This window comes from Chrysochloris asiatica, unplaced genomic scaffold, assembly GCF_000296735.1.
Source record: "Chrysochloris asiatica unplaced genomic scaffold, ChrAsi1.0 scaffold00212, whole genome shotgun sequence".
Classification (NCBI taxonomy): Eukaryota; Metazoa; Chordata; class Mammalia; order Afrosoricida; family Chrysochloridae; genus Chrysochloris; species Chrysochloris asiatica.
The window spans coordinates 663127-681630 of NW_006408730.1; the positions used below are offsets into that span (position 1 = coordinate 663127).

At 35.9% G+C, this 18504-nt stretch overlaps 1 pseudogene; it reads left to right on the top strand.

Moving 5' to 3' along the window:
• The window catches only part of LOC102827583, a 147352-nt pseudogene that overhangs the window by 6619 nt on the left and 122229 nt on the right, over nt 1–18504 (top strand).

The following is an 18504-nucleotide window of genomic DNA, read 5'->3' on the forward strand; positions in this document are numbered from 1 at the left end:
GAAAATCTTCACCACTGGACCAATAAATAATATCAAGGTAAATGGAGAAAGGTTGAAGTTGTCAAAGACTTCATTTTGCTCAGATCGACCATCAACACTCATGGAAACAACAATCAAAAAATCAAATGGAGTATTGCATTAGACAAATATTTTGCACAAGACCTCTTTAAAGTGTTGAAGAGCAAAGATGTCAGTTTGAGGACAAATGTGCCCTTGACCCAAGCCATGGTATTTTCAGTTACCTCATATATATGTGAAATCTGAATAATGAATAAGGAAAACGGTGGTAGAAGAGTTGATGCATTTGAGTGATGGTGTTGGAGGAGAATATTAAAAATACCATGTATTACCAAAAGAACAAACCAATCTGTGTTGGAAGAAGAACATCCAGAATAATCCTTGGAAGCCAGGATAGTCAGACTCCATCTTTCATACTTTGGACATAATATTGGAGGGACCAGTCCCTGGAAAAATACATCATGCTTGGTAAAGTGGAGGGTTGTTAAAAAAGAGAAAAACCCCAATGAGATGGATTGACACATGGCTCCAACAATGGGCTCAAGCGTAGTAATGATTGTGAGGTTGGGACAGGACTGGGTAGTGTTTCGTTCTGTTGTGCATAGGGTCGCTATGAGTCAGTACCCAATTGATAGCACCTAACAACAACAATGACTAAGACATAAATTTTTATGTGTTCCATTTCATTTTTACAACTTCCAATTTTCCTAGATTCATACTTCATACATTTCATGTTCTTATTTATTAATGGATGTTTGCAGGTGTTTCTGCTCATTTGGAATTGTGCCCCATCAGCAAATGAGTGTCCCAAAGGTTTTACTTCATTTGGTTATCATGGTCAACTCCACTTTTAGGAGGTAGCTCTAACCCTGTTGTATTTTGAGTGTCGTCCAACTTAAGGGGCTCATCTTTCAGCAATATATGTGATAGTGTTATGCTGCTATTCATAATGTTTTCATCTTCTGGTTCTTTACCTAACAATGTTCTGCTGCTATTTGCAAGGTATTCAGTGGTGAAACATTCCTAAGTAGTCCATCTCTCCTCTTTCCTAGTCTGTTTTTGAGTGAAAGCTCCACTGAAGCCTGTCCACCATGGTTGACCTTGCTGGTATTTAAAATACAGGTGGTATAGCCTTCAGCATCACAACAACATGCAAGATACCACACTATGACAAACTGATAGAAGAGTAGTGGAAGGCAGTATTAGGACTTCTTTAAATACAGCTGTACGTTGACATCACCTGAGAACATGTATAGCATTCCTGTGCATGTAAGAATCTTCAGGCACAGGCCAAGCATTGAGCTTTTTCCATGTGCCCAGGTGATTCTTGTCAGGTGCAGTTGAAAGCCCTTGTAATCAATAGTGTCCCAGAAAGGAGACTATCATACAAAGAGCATTAGGAGCTTGAGAGAACATGTCCTGATTCCATGCTCCACTTGGACTTGGGCAGAGGTGGCCTCCAGTCTTTTGTCGGCAATGGAGAAACCTGGTTTCCCAGCTTCCACAGGAGAGATCGACAGAGCCAACAATAGCAGTTACCATTGTGACTTTAGGATATTGGAGGACAAGTGCCCTTGTCTGGCTATCTAGGTTCTGGACATCAGTGAAGATCAGGCATGGTGTCCATAGTGAGATGGCCCAGATAGTATCACAGACAAGTGAATGCTCTGTTGTAGATTTCATGGAGAAAAGCCCATTGGGGAGGAACAAAGACCAAATGTCACAGCTGTGAGCACATTTGAAGCATGCCCTGGGGATACAAAAAACTGACTTAAAAAAAGCCAGAGGGCTCAAAATAATGAGCAGAAACAAGAAAGAGTAATGCCACTTATGATGACTACTAATATGATCACATTTTCCACCAGAGCTGAAGCAACTCGTAGAAATATGAGTTTTAAAATACAAGTTTTAAAGTAGTAAACAAACCTTACTCCCTTTGTGATTATGCAGATAATAATGTTATCCAATAAAAGTTTTGCATAGGCAATACATTTTTTGTAGAGAAAAAAAAAGGGGGGGCGGGGTTGTAGACACTTAGGAACCTGTATACCATGGTGGGTAAAACACATGGTGTGAAATTAAAGTAGGTCTGGATTCTGACTCCCCATGTTATTAGTTATGTAACCTCAGTGTCTCAATTGTCTTGTCTTTATAGTTGTTAGATGATGCTGAGTTAGTTCTGACTCATAACGACACTTTATATATAGCATTTCTGAGTCTGTAAATCTTTGTGGGAGCAATAAGCCTCATCTTTCTTCCACGGGGAGGCTGGGAGCTGGGACTGCTGAACTACTGACCTTGTGGTTTGCAGTTTAGTGCTTATTCCACAAAGCCACTGTGCTCCTCTTCTAATCAGAGGATTGTGGAAATTAGATGATATAACACATTAAGAAATTCAGTTAGAGGCTGACCCATAGTTATTTTTAGAAGATATTTAAATTTTTTCATATGCTTTAATATGGTTCAGTGAAGAGACTCATTTATAGAAGCTTAATTAATGCTTATATTTGGCCTTGTTCTGCCTGAATTGTATCGTATTTCTGAAGCATGCATCATGAAATACACCTTCTAATTATTTAATTATTTTTTAGTGTTTGTGATAATTGAATGAGCATCTCTAATTTATTAATAATTTCAAATAATATTAAAGTGCTTCAGGAACAATATCAAAACTTTATACCAAATGATTTCATTTTCCTCTTCCTATGGTATATGTTCTTGTTATCATATATTTAACTCATACGTAATAATACCCAAAATATATTATTTTTATATTTTATTTAATCAGTCAATATATAGTAAAAATATATTTTGCTTTGCTTTTGATTTTCTTTGAGTGTTTGATTTCTTTCATAAATATTAGACAATTCTTGATTATTTTTCTGTAAATATTTATTTTGTCCTATGATCGCTCTTTTCTTATGATTCTTTCTGTGATTGTACATCTTTTGCATCATTTGATATTGTTTCAAACATTAGAGAATCTTCTATTTTTTCATTCACTTTTTCCTCTTTTGAGTTAGTTTATGCAATTTCTATAGAACTCTCTTCAAGTTTTCTGATCTTTTCTCTGATGTATCTAATTTGCTATGCTCCAAATGAGTTAATTTTTCAATTTTGAAAATTGTGTTTTTCATTCTACCATTTGCATTAGTTTAGTGTAATATTTTTCATTCCTCTGCTGAGATACATTGTTCTCTAATGTTACCTATTTTTTCCAACATAGATACTGTAACGTATTTTTCACTGTTGTTGTTGTTAAGTGCCTTCCAGTTGGTTTGGATTCATTGTGACTCTGTATAGGGTTTCCAAGGAGTGGCTGGTGGTTTTGAACTGCTGAACTTGTGGTTCACAATCCAATGATTATGCTACAGTTGGTGAAAATCACTTTCCTTCTAGTTTCAACATTTGTGATTTGTTTCTATTGTTTATTTTTCCTCTTGATTATGAGTCACTTTCTTCTTTTACAGATTTCATATGTGCAATTTCATGAGTTTTTTTTTTTAGAGTAACTGAATAATTTTTCATTTTAGACAGCAAAGCAAGTGACTTCCTGGTGCTCCTCTTGCTCATGAGCACTTGGTATGGTCAGTAACTTTGATTCTAGTCATTTTCCTGAATGTATAATGGTGTCTCATTGTGGTTTTAACATTCATTTGTCTGATGACTAATGATATTGAGCATCTTTTCTTTTGCATAGTGACCATTCAGATGCCTTATTTGGGGAATACAGGTTACAGTTTTCTGCCCATTCAAAAAATTGTGCTATTTTTCTTTTTATAATTGAGTTGCAATAATTCTTTAAATACTCTGGACATCAGTCCTTTTAAGATACGTAGTTTGTACGTATTTCCTTTGGTTTGCCTTTTAATTTAAATTGTATTTTTTCAAGAGCAAACCATTTCAATTTTGATAATATTTATTTTTAAAGTACAATGAAATATTTGCGTACAGTCAAATTCACACTTTTTCAGTGTTGTTAAGTGTCATTGAGTCAGTTCTGACTTATACTGATCCTGTATAGGATTTCTGAGAAGTGGCTAGTGGGTTTGAACCACCAACCTCATGATTAGCAGTCGAGCGTTTATCCTATAAGTAGGTGTACAATTCTATAAATTTTGGAAAATTGTAAATTTGTGTAGCTATCACCACATTCAAGATTTTTATCACTAAGAAGGAGTTTTCATCACCCTTTGTAGTTAATTTCTCCCCATTCACTTTTCCCTAATGCTGGTTCCCGACAAGTACTTATCTCATTTCAGCCCCTATAAATTTGTCATTTACAGAATTTTATATAAATAAAATCCTGGTGTGGTACTGTAGATTAATGCTCTGGACTACAAGGTCAGTTTGAACCACAAGATTGGTGGTTCAGGTTCACCAGCCACTCCTTGGAAACCCTATACAGGATTGCTATGAGTCAGAACCAACTCGACAGCACTTAACAACAACAACATATAGTATATAGCCTTTTAAATTTGGTAATTAAACCCAATTTAACCATTTTTTCTTTCATCATCCATGCTTGTTTTGCCATTTTCAAGAAAATTTTTAATAACCTTTTATCAGAAGATTTTCCTCCTATACTTTCTTTGAGAAGTTTAATAGTTTTAAGTCTCATATTTAAAACTATGGTCCATTTCAAATCATTTTTTTCTTTATGCTGTGATGTACAAGTGGAAGTTAATTTTTTTCCAGATGTTTATTCAATTCTTCTTTTACCATTTGCTGAAATTGACCATTGATACCCTTGTGGAAAATCAATTGAACATAGAAGTGTGACTATTTCAGGATTCTAATCTGTTTTATTCAGTTTGATGTCAATATTTGCACATTTCCTCCCTGCGTTGATTACCATCTCTTATAATAAATCTTGACATCAGGCCATATAAGTTTTCCAAACTTAGTCTTTTTCAAACTTGTTTTGTCTATTCTAACTTCTTTACTTTTCCATTTAAATTTTAGCCTTCTTAGTGGTTACGAATAAGGAGCTCTGGTAGCGTAGTGGTTACGAATCGGGCTGTGAACCTTAAGGTCAGCGGTTCGAAACTACCAGCCGCTCCACGGGAGACAGATGAGGCTTTCTACTCCCGTAAAAATTTACACCCTTGGAAACCCTGCACAGGGTCGCTATGGGTCAGAACTGACTCAATGGCACTTAACAACAACAACAACAAGTGGTTACGAATAGGGCCGCGAACTGCAAGGTCAGCAGTTTGAAACTACCAGCTGTTCCGCGTGAGAAAGATGAGGCTTTCTGCTCCCGTAAAGATTTATAGCCTCGGAAACCCTGTACAAGGCCACTATGAGTCAGAACCGACTCCACGGCACACAACAAAAACAACATTGTCAATTAAAAAAAAATATTTCTCAATGGTATTCTGCAATTCTATTTGAAATGGTATTATCATCTAGACATTATAGATAATTTCACTGAAGATATGATACATTGAATCTAATACCTTAAACAAAACTAGAATCAAATTCAAGAAGAAAGTCAGCATTTTTTCCCAAAATATTATTGACACATCATTCCTTTACTAGGAAAACTTATTTAACCAGCAATTACTATTTAAAGCTAAAGTTTTATATAGTAATCTATGTAAAAGAATTGGGGGGGTGGGCATGTTACTGATTAAAACAGGTGGATTTATTTTTATTAAGTTAGTTTAGTGTGATTGTAGCTATTATCATTTCAGATAGAAACAACAAAGTTATTGTTTTAATTTTTGTCATTGTTTACAACTTTAACAAATGATACATCTTTGTACTTTTACCAAATCAAGATAAAATGCCTCTTTTTGGAAGGTTTTTATTTTCTAATACAATATGCTTGTGTATTTAAATTTATCGTCGGTTGTTAAAGCATTAAGTAAATATGATGAAGTATTTTGAGGTGATATCATTTTAAAAAAATGTTCTAAAAGAAATTCAAAGGAACATTATCTTAGTTTTAGAAGTCAATGCTACCTCAAGACGAATATCTATGTGATTTCAACTTAGCTTTATTTCTTTGTTCCTCAGCTTAAAGGCGAACAACCAGAAAGGAATGGCTATTTCAGTGATGCAGAAGATATAGGTAAAGAACTAAGCTATAAAAATAATAATATGGGTTGGAATATAACTTCAAATTTTGACATTTCAAGTATACAAGACGTCCTGAGGTAGTTTGATTTATAATTTTCTGAATCTGTATGACTATTAACAATAATCATTGAGGAAATAAAAGATTTTCCACTCCTTAAAGCTAAGCTAGGTCTTTAAAGAGTTTGTAGACTTTCAGACTTAAAGAAAGCTTTGAAATTCACCTATTTTAGCTATCCCATTTAACAGATTATGTTATTGGAGCCCAAAGGTTGATAACATAGTTGCTTACAGATACTTGGTCTTGGGCTTTGGCCTTCAATTTTATTCACTATAATTAATTAAATCATGTGTACCTGTTTTAGGTACACTCAATTTAGTTAGTTCTTTGTATTTTGAAAATTATTTGTGATGTTTTTGGTTTTCTCTCACTTGAGTAACTGCTTACACTTTTTCCAAGAATAAAACCTTCTGTTTCTTTAGAGATTTAGTAGTATCCAGTGTTGGTTAAGTCAGAGATTTGGTATAAAAAATGTGAATTATAATCAAAACCTCAAACATTATATCTTTGTGATTTTGGAAAAATTCCTTAACCATTCTGTTGTTGATTCTTCAAGTGTTGTTGCTATGTGCCATTGAGCCAGTACCAGCTCATAGAAACCCTATGCACAACAGAACGAAACACTGCCCCATCCTGTGCCAACTTCATAATCATTGCTATGTTTCTGCCCATTGCTGCTGCCACTGTGTCAATCCGTCTTGCTGGGGATGATCATCTTTTTTATTCCACCCTCTACCTTTGCAAATATGATATCTTTTTCCACGGACTAGGGCCTTCTAATAATGTGTCTGAAGTATGAGAGACTAAGTCTGACCATCCTGGCTTCAAAGGAATTTTTTGGGTATACTTACACCAACACATACTGATTTGTTCTTTTGGCAGTCCATGATGCTTTTAATATTCCCCTCAAACACCATAACTCAAATGCATCAGTTCTTCTATGATCTACCTTATTCATTATCCAGCTTTCACATGTATATGAGATTATAGAAAATACCACGGTTTGGGCCAGGCGCACTTTAGTCCTCAAACTGATTTCTTTCCTCTTGAACACCTAATGAGGCCTTGTGCCGCATATTTGCCTAATGTAGTACATCGTTTGAACTCTTGGCTGCCTCCGCCGTAAGAGTTGATGTGGTTACAAGCAAAATAAGAGCTCTGGTAGCTTAGTGGTTACGAGTCGGGCTGCCAACCGTAAGGTCAGCAGTTTGAAACTACCAGCGGTTCCGACGGAGAAAGATGAGGTGTTCTGCTCCCGTAAATGAGTCAGAACTGACTCCACGGTACTTAACAACAACAACAACAAGCAAAATAAAGTCTTTGACAACTTCAATCTTTTCTTCTCCATTTATCTTGATGTTGTTTATTGGTCCAGTAGTGAGGATTTTTGTTTTCTTTGCATTTAGGTGCAACCCATACCAAAGTCTGTGGCCTTTCATCTTCATCAGTAAATATTTTAAGTCCTCTTTGTTTTCAGCCAGCAAGATTGTATCATCTGTATATCACAGGTTGTTAATGAGTCTTCCTCTAATCCTAATGCCACATTCTTCATATAATCCAGTTTCTCAGTCTATTTGTTTAGCATACAGATTGAATAAGTATGGTAAAGAATACAATTCTAGCACACACCTTTCCTAATTTTAAATCATTTAGTATGCCCTTGTTCTGTCCAAACAACTGCCTCTTAGTCTATGTAAAAGTTCCTCATGAGTACATTAAGTGTTCCAGAATACTCACGCTCTGCAATGTTGTCCATAGTTTGTCATGATTCACACAATTGAAAGCCTTTGCATAGTCAATAAAGCACAGGTATACATCTTTCTGTTATTCTCTGCTTTCAGCTAAGATCCATCTGACATCAGCAATGGTGTCCCTTATGTTACTGTCTCATCAGAATCTGACTTGAACCTGTGGCAGTTCTCTGTCAATGTATGTTTGCAGCCATTTTTGTATTATCTTTAGCAAAATTTTACTTGCACACAATATTAACGATATTGTTTGATGGTTTCTGCAGTCTGTTGGGTTACCTCTCTTTGGAACAGACACAGATATGGATCTCTTCCAGTCACTTGGTAGGTAGCTGTTTTCCAAATTTTTTGGCATAGATGAGTGAGTACCTCCAATGCTTCAACAGTTTGTTGAAAGATTTCAATTTGTGTTCCATCAATTTCAGGAGCCTTGTTATTTTCCAATGCCTTCAGTGAACCTTGGATTTCCTCCTTAAGTATCACTGGCTCTTGATCATATGCCACCTCTTAAAATGGTTGGTCATAGACCATTTCTATTTGATATATTGACTCTGAGTTTTGCTTCTATCTTTTTTGGGTGCATTCTGTACCATTCAATATTTTATCAATAGAATCCTTTAATATTTCAAGTCCATTCTTGAATTTTTCTTCATTTTTATAAATAAATATAAAATAATGCAAGCTATATATAATAGTACTGTAGGATAAGTACTAGACCAAAAGGTCATTTTAGACTGCAAGGTAGGTATTTCAAACCCACAAGCCATTGTTGGAGACTCCATAGAGGGTCATTATGAGTTGGAACTGACTCAGCAACACATAACAACAATGAGAGTAGCTATAATACCACTTCATCAGTATAGAGTACAAACACCCGATAAATATGAAGATTAATTTTAGACATTTTTGCTGGAAAAGCCAGAAAAATCAAATACTTTACTTTTGTTGTTGTTGTTAAGTGCTATTGAATCAGTTCCAACCCATTATGACCCTGTATGGGATTTCCAAAGAGTGGTTGGTGAGTTTAAACTGCTGACCTTGAGGTTCAAACCGACCTTGAGGTCAAGTGCTTATCCTACAGTGCCACACCAGGATACCTAACTATTAGATAAGGTCATCTAATATCATTTTTGCAAGTTGTATGGCTGCTTTAATAAAATTAGACATCAAAGTAATAAATATGACCCTTCCTTGAGGAGTTAATAATTTATTGATAAATACAGCTAATAAATATAGAAAATATTGGAATATGGCATTGGGATTTAAGAGTAGAAAATATTTGAGAAGTATTAATTTTAAAAGTCCTTGGGTAAAAGTTCCTATGGTGTGTAGGCTGTAAACCATGTACTGGAGAGGAGAATTACGTTTGACAACCTAAGGGGAGAAGGAAATAATAACAGGTGAAAAAAACTCAAAGCTTCAATTAAGAAAAACCAGGTACAGTTTTGGACTATGGGATACTTCACACAACACCAATTTAAAAAAATACTTATTTCCTATTACTAGAAGTGATTTAAAATAGCGACTGCTCAAAATCATAGAGAAATATAAACATAAGAATAATGCAATATATGAGCAAATCAAGAGAAGAGGTGCTTGATCACATTTACTGCCAAGGAAAATTTGCTTTGAACAAAGACTGCCACTGTGAGAAAGAAGCTTGTAGGAGTGCCTCTGAACCCCATGGGGACTTGGCGGTACCTGAGCATAAAGAACACTTGGTCTGGATGCTTTGAGTCTGCTGGTTAGTAATCGTACATACATTTAGTAAACTTTGTTTTGACAACTGCTTTTATTTTAATACAGAGGAAAGATTATTGGAGGAAGAGAGGTATAATTCCTTCTTGCTTCTGCTCACCAAAGACCACTGATATTCTGTCTAGTGACTCTGGTATTACTTAATTGCCCAAATTGGCTGAGATAAGTGTATTCAAAGAATGCTAAAGAAAACAACTTGTGAAAAAGTATAAGAATACATTCAGCATTTCCCCTCCTAAGACTTGAATATCTGCCCTCACATTTGACATATTCTATTTTTCCTTTTGTCATGATCACTCACAGGTCAATTACAAAAATGTTATGTCATATACTGCTTTTTTAGCAAATTTTAATAGAAAAAATTGCCTTGAGATTATCTATAAATCACAAACAAAAATTATCCTATGAAGTCTTCCTGAAACTAAACAATAACTTTACTAGCGCAAAATGTCAACCTTGAGCATTGTACTATTTTAAAAACTATCTATATGGGATTAGAATGACAAAAGTCATTTAAAAGATTAAACAGAAAACTTAGGGGCAGTGAGTTTATGTTAACAGGGGAGGAAGAACTGAGAAAAAGAGATTGAAAATGGTTGTGTAACGCCAAGAATGCAATCAATATGACTGAATTATACATGTAGAAATTGTTGAATTGGTGTATGTTTGCCGTGCAGCTTCGCAACAACAATAAAATAAAAAGTAGTTAAATAAAAAATTAAAAACCCCTAAAAACAGCAACAGCAAAACAACAGCAAACTGTGGTCCTGAAATACAATCGTGTCTTCTTAAGGATTGCTCTATAAAGATCTATTAAGAGAAATGCTGGACTTAGAACTAACAGTGAGATTTTAGTAGCTAATAGGATATGACAGGAAAAAACAATAATCACTATGTGATAGAACAAAGATAATAATTTTCAGTGACAGAATTTCTTTTTCAATCCCTTTGAACCACAAGGTTGACAGTTCAAACTCACCAGTGGCTCTTTGGAAACCCTATACACAGTCGCTATGAGTCAGAACTGACTCAACAGCATTTACCAACAATAATTGTGTAGAGGCCACCACTCCTCTGTCAGTGTGTGGTACTGTGGTGGCATGTATGTTGCTGTGGTGCTGAGAGTTATGGCACTGGTGTTTTTAATACCAGCAGAGTACACCAAGAGTGGATAGGTTTCAGCTGAGCTTCCTAGGAAGAAGCGAGAGACTGCTTTTGAATATTTAGTCACTGAAAACCTTATGAATGTCATTGGAACTATCAGATAGCAAAATATTGAATATTGAAACACAATGAAGAGCACCAGAATATTGTCAGGTATACTGCCTGAAGATAAGCCCCTTAGGTTGGAAGGTACTCAAAATACTGCTCAGGAAGAGCTGCCACCTCAAATTAGAACTGACTGTGTTGAGGCAAATGGAGTAAATATTTCAGAACCATCATTTGCTGATGGAGCAACTCAAAATGAGAAGAAACAGCTGGAAACATCCAGAACATGGACTGTATGAAGTATAAATCTAGGAAAATAGGAAATTGTCAAAAATGAAATGTAACACATAAAGATTGGTATCCTAGGCATTGATGTTGTCATTGTTAAGTTCCGTCAAGTCAGTTCCAACTCATAGAGACCAACCCTGTAGAGGGTGTCCCAGGAGCAGCTGGTGAACTTGAACCTCCTAGACATTAGTGAGTGAAAATAGACTGGTATTGGCCATTTTAAATCTGATAATCTTATGGTTTACTGTGCCAGGAATGAAAAATTTAAGAGGAATGACATCACATTCGCCATTGAATAGAACATTTCAAGACCAATCTTGAAGTATAGTGTTGTCTGTGATAGGATAATGTTCATATACTTACAACAAAAACCAGTTAATACCATTGTTATTCAAATTCATTCACAACCACACCATCAAAATCAGTGATGATGAAATTGAAGAATTGTACCAACTTATGCAATCTGAAATTGATCAAACAATGAAATCAAGATGTATTGATAATTACTGGTGAATGAAATGTGAGGGCTGGAAACAAAGAGAAAGGATTAGTGGCTAGAAAGTATGGTCTTGGTGATAGAAATGATGCTAGAGATTGCATGATATAATTTTTCAAGCCCAATGACTTATTCATTGCAAACACCTTTTTTAAACAACACATGTCTATACACATAGACATCCCTAGATGGAACACACAGAAATCAAATTGACTATCTGTGGGAAGAGACAGGATCCCTATATTCAACCAAAACCAGGCCAGATTCAGATTGTGGAACAGACAATCAATTGCTTATACGCAAGTTCAGGTTGATGCTAAAGAAAATTAAAATAAGCACATGAGAGCCAAAATTTGACCTTGAAAATAATCCCATCTGAATTTAGAGATCATCTCAAGAACAGATTTGATGCATTAGACACTGAAGACTGAAGATCAGAAGAGTTGTGGGATGACATTAAGAATATCATACAGGAAGCAAACAACAGGTCATTAGTAAGATAAGAAAGAAAGAAAAGACCAAAATGGATATCAGAAAGACTCAGAAACTTGCTCTCCAGGCTTGAGATGCTAATGCAAATGGAAGAAATGAGGAGGTAAAAGAACTGAACAGAAAAAAATCAAATGGTACCTAGAGAAGACGAAGTCAAGTATTATAATGAAATGTGCAAAAACCTGAAGTTAGACAGCCAAAAGGGAAGAACACACTCAGCATTTCTCAAACTGAAGAACTGAAGAAAAATTCAAGGTTGACTTGAAATATTGAAGGATTCTATGGACAAAATATTGAATGATGCAGAAAACATCAAAATAAGATGGAAGGAATACATAGAGCCTCTATACCAAAAAGACATGGTTGATGCTCAACCATTTCAAGAGGTAGCATATAATCAAAAGGCAATGAAGGAAAAAGTCCAAGGTGCACTGAAGGCATTGGCAAAAAATAAAGCTCAGGAAATTGATGGAATACCAAAAGAATTCTTTCATGAAACTGATGCAGCACTAGAGGCACACACTCATCTATGCCAGAAAATTTGAAAGACAGCTACCTGGTCATCCTATTGGAAGAGATCCATTATTTGTGCCCATTCCAAAGATATGTGACCCAATGGAATGTGACCTCATTGAACAATATCATTAATATCACATGCAAGTAAAAATTTGCTAAACATAATTTTAAAATGTCTGCAAAAGTACATTGATAGGGAACTTCCAGAGATATGAGGACATAGAGCAAGGGATATCACTGTTGATGACAGATGGATCTTGGCTGAAAGCAGAGAATATCAGAAAGATTTTTTTACCTGTGCTTTATTGACTATACAAAGGTTTTTGACTTTGTGGATCATGACAAGCTATGGACAACATCACAGAGGGTGAATATTACAGAACATTTAATTATGTTTATGAGGAATCTGTACATAGACCATGAGGCAATTGTTCAAACAGAACAAGGGGACACTGAATGGGTTAAAATTAGGAAAGGTTGTATTCTTTCACACACCATACTTATTCAATCTGTATGCTTAGAAAATAATCTGAGAAGGGGTATTTTGTGAAGAAGAACATGGGATCAGGATTGGAGGAAGACTCACTAACCTGAGATATGCAGATGATGCAACCTTGCTTGCTGAAAGCAAAGAAAACCTTTGGTATAGATTGTACCTCGATGCAAACAAATACAAACATCCTCACAACTAGACCAAAGAGTAACATAATGATGAATAGAGAAGACATTTAAGTTGTCAAAGATTTCATTTTGCTCAGATCAACCAGCAACATTTATGGAAGCAACAGTCAGGAAATCAAATGGTGTACTGCATTAGGCAGATCTGTTGCACAAGACCTCTTTAAAGTGTTCAAGATCAAAGATGTCAGTTTTAGGGCTAAGGTGTGCCTGATCCAAGCCATAATATTTCAATAATCTAATATGTATGTGTGGTGCTGTGGGTTAATGCACCAGACTGCAAAGTCATTTGAATTACAAGGTCGGCAGTTCAAGCTCACCAGTCACTCCTTGGGAATCCTATATAGGGTCGCTATGGGTTGGAATCGACTCAACAGCACTAAACAGCAACAACAACAATAATATGAATGTGAACATTGGATAACAAACAAGGAAGACTGTAGAAGAATTGATGCATTTGGATTATGGTGTTGGAGAAGAATATTAAAAGTACCGTGGCCTGCTAGAAGAATAAACAATTCTGTGTTGGAAGAAGTATAGCCAGATAGCTCCTTAGACGCCAGAATGGACAGACTTCATCTCTCATACTTCATCATATTATCAGGAGGGACCAGTCCCTGAAGAGGGACATCATACTTGGTAAAGCGAAGGGTCATAGAAAATGAGGAAGGCCCACAATGAGGCATATAATGACAGCAACTGTGTAGAGGACATTGCTCTATGTGGCAGAGAGGAAAAAGACCCAAGATAGAACTCTATGCCTTTGAAGAGTGATAAGACAAATACAAGTAGGAGGCAATGAGGATGTCTTGGATAAGAAAGCTATGTGTGGAAACTCTTAGAACCAGAACTAATTAGAACTCTTAGAACCAATTCTAATTCGTGGCAACCCAAGTGTGTCAGTGTAGAGATGTGCTCCACAGGCTTTTCTTAAATGATTTTTTGGAAGTAGATTGCCAGGTGGACTCAAACATCCAACCTTTTGATTAGCAGCCAAGTATATTAACTACTTGTACTACCTAGGAACTCCAGTGAAGACTAAGCAAAGCATTTTTGTTTCCTTTCCTTTCTTTCTTTTTAAACCAGAGAAATTTCCTCTGTTGAAAAGAGGTGACATTTAAGAACTCATTTGGAGTTTAAGTATCTTAAAGGACAAGGACCGCTTGAAATAAGACTATACCTGTGATAGGAATCTCTCCAGTATTATCTTTTATGCCGAGAGCCCCTATTGTATGTTTTGAGAGCACTCTGGCTTTTACCCTTTTATTTTCAGCCAGTATATCTTGAACCCCAAAGTGTACTGAATATCCAAATATAATCTTAATATAAATGAGTAGAATCTATAGAAAAAATATTTCTCAACTGCTTTATCTGCTTCTAGGAAATCACCTTTTCAGAAAAGAGCCAGCAAGAAGACACTTTTAAATTAAAATCTTGGGTGAAGAATTATTCTTTGTACTCTATAGTGTATCATCTAAAGATCTGGGATCATAATCCATATTTTGTTATTCTTAATAGCACATCCCTCAGTTATATTTTCTAGATTTATAAGGAAGGCCAAAAATGCCCTTCTTTCTTCCACTTATTCCCTTTACAAAAGCATTTTTCAGTAGCTGAAAACATGTAATCATAAGGCTCTACTTTTCTCAATTCGAGTCTTTTCTAATGTAACTACTCACCACTCATCTATCAGTTTGTCGTGCTGTGGTGGCTTGTGTGTTGCTGTGATGCTGGAAGCTATGCTATGGGTATTTTAAATACCAGCAGGGTCATCCATGCTGGACACGTTTTAGCAGAACTTCCAGATGAAGACAGACCAAGAAGGAGAGATGGACTACTTCTGAATATATTTAGTCACTGAAAACCTTATGAATGAATAGCAGTGGAAAACTGTTAGCACCTAAATATTTAATATTGAAACATGATGAAGAGCACCGGAAGATTGTCAGATATATGTCCGGAAGATAAGATCCTCAGGTTGGGAGACACTGAAAATATGGCAGTGGAAGAGCTGCCCCCTCAAAGTAGAGTTGACTGTGATGACTGTTTGCTGACGGGGCACAACTCAAAATGAAGAGAAACACCTGTAAACATCCATTTAAGGTCAGAACATGGAATGTATGAAATATGAATTTAGGAAAATTGGAAAGTGTCAAAAATGAGATGAAATGCATAAACATCGATATCCTAGACATTAGTGACCTGAAATGGCCTGGGATTGGCCATTTTGGATCTGACAATCATATGGTTATTATTCCAGGAATGAAAAACTGAGGAAGAATAGCATCACATTCATCATCAAAAAGAACATATCAAGATCTGTCTTGGAGTACGATACCGTCTGTGATAGGATAATATCCATACAACTACAAGGAAGACCAGTTAATACCACTATTATTCAAATTTACTCTAAATTACGAAGCCAGTGATGATGAAATTGAAGAATTTTACCAACTTTTTCAGTCTGAAATTGATCATACATGCAATCAACATGTATTGATAATTACTGGTGGCTGGAATGCAAAGTTTGAAAACAAAGAAGAAGGTTGAATAAATACGGTGAAAGAATTCAACCCTGTCACACACCTTTCTTAATTTTAAACCATTCAGATACTATGGGCAAAATATTGAATGGTGCAGAAAGCAACAAAAGAAGATGGAAGAAGTACCCAGAGTCACTGCACCAAAAATAAATGGTTAATGTTCAACCATTTCAAGAGGTAGCACATTATCAAGAACTAATGACACCGAAGGAAGAAGTCCAAGGTGCATTGAAGGCATTGGCAAGAACAAGGAATAGATTAAATACAAATTGAAATCTTTCAACAAACTTATGTGGCTCTGAAGGCACACACTCATCTATGCCAAGAAATTTGGAAGACAAATACCTGACTAACTGACTGGAAGAGATTCATATTTGTGCCCATTCCAAAGAGAGACAAACAAACAGAATGCGGAAATCATTGGATAATATAATTGATATCCCATGTGAGTAATGTTTTACTAAAGGTAATACAGAAACAGTTGCATCCATACACTGACAGAGAACTTACCGAGGTTCAAGCCGAATTCAGAAGAGGCTGTGGAATGAGGGATATAATTGCTGATTTTCGATGGATCTTGCCTGAAAGCAGAGAATGTCACAAAGATGTTTACCTGTGCTTTATTGACTACACAAAGGCTTTCGATTGTATGGGTCATGACAAGCTATGCACAACAATGAGGAGAATGAGTATTTTGGAACAGTTAATTGTGCTCATGAGGAATCTGTACATAGACCAGGAGGCAGTTCAGACAGAACGACAGACTGAATGGTTTAAAATTAGGAAAGATGTGCGCCAGAGTCATATTTTTTCACCATACTTATTCCATCTATATGCTGAGCAAATAAATCAAGAAGCTGGATTATATGAAGAAAAACATGGCATCAGGATTGGAGGAAGAGTTATTAACAATCTGCGATATGCAGATGATACAACCTTGCTTGCTGAAAGAGAAGAGGACTTAAAATATTTACTAATGAAGTTCAAAGACCACAGCCTTTGGTATGGGTTGAACCTCAATGTAAAGAAAACAAAATTCCTTACCACTGGACCAATAAACAACATTCATATAAATGGAGAAAAGACTGAAGTCAAAAACGTCATTTTGCTCAGATCAACCACTAACATTCATGGAAGCAGCAGTCAAGAAATCAACAACATATTGCATTGCAGTAATCTGCTGCATGGATTTCCTGGTGTGGTGCTGTCGGTTAATAGGCTTTACTACAAAATCATTTGAACTGCAAGGTTAGTGGTTCAACCTCACCAGATGCTCCTTGGAAACTCTATACAGGGTTGCTATGGGTCAGAACCAACTCGATGGCACTTAAGTACAACAATAATCTGCTGCACAAGGCCTCTTTAAAGTGTTTAAGAGCAAAGACATAAGTTTGAGGACTAAGGTATGCCTGACACAAGCCACAGTATTTTCAATAATTTCATATGCATATGAAAGTTTGATATTGAATAAGGAAGACTATAGAAGATTTAATGCATTTGAGTTATGGTGTTAGAGGAGAATATTAAAAGTACCATAGACTACCAAAATTATAAACAGATCTGTGTTGGAATAAGTACAGCCAGAGTGCTCCTTGGAAGCCAGGATGGCCAGACTTTGTCTATCAAATTTCAGATATATTACTATGGGGAATCGGTGACTGTAGAAGGATATCATGTTTGGTGGAGAGGAGGGTCAGTGAAAAATAAGCAGACTCCCAACAAGATGGATTGGCATATTGGCAGCAGCAATGGTTTCAGGAGAAGCAACCGTTGTGATGTTAGCCCATAACTGGGCAGTGTTTCATTCTGTTGGGCATAACGTCTCTATGAGTCGGTACCTACTTGATGGCACATAACAACAACAAGCAAACATAATTAAAACTTTAAAAAATAAAGTACCAAATTGAGGTAAAGATTAAGATAGCAATCTAAAAGGGAAATGACTTATAATGTGACTCAGTCCAGGATATCACATAGAAAATATTTTTAAAGTATTATTTTATGCAATAATCTGAATGACTATGACAATGTGTTGGATTTCAAAGTTGGTTTGAATGGCAAGGTCGGTGATTTAAACTCACCAGTGACTCCTGGGAAACTCTATACAGTGTCGCAGTGGGTTGGGACCAACTCAATGGCATTTAACAACAACAATGACATAATAAGAATTTCTGTATATTTTTTATCAAAGAAGGCTGTTGATAAATAGGTAAATACAAGACTTAAAGAAAATAATTCAAAAACTCAGAAATAAATTATTGAACACTTGTGGGGAGAACATTAAAGGATTATTAACAGTGTGTTTAAATATTTCCCTAAGAGTGGGCATTCTAGATATGAGTACATATTAACATTTTCATCTTATATTAAAGTACATTAATTGTTGAGGTACAAATCCTCTAGATCTATAGGCTCTGGACATTCATCCAATTAACTAGTTGTACTCTCTGAATTTGTAATTCTGCATTAATTATTTGTGTTCTATCAAGCCAATGATACTGAAGGAGGAAGTCCAAGGTGCATTGAAAGAATTGGCAAAGAACAAGGCACCAGGAATTGATGGAATAAAAATTGAAATCTTTCAAGAAAGTGAGGCGGCACAGGAGGCACTCA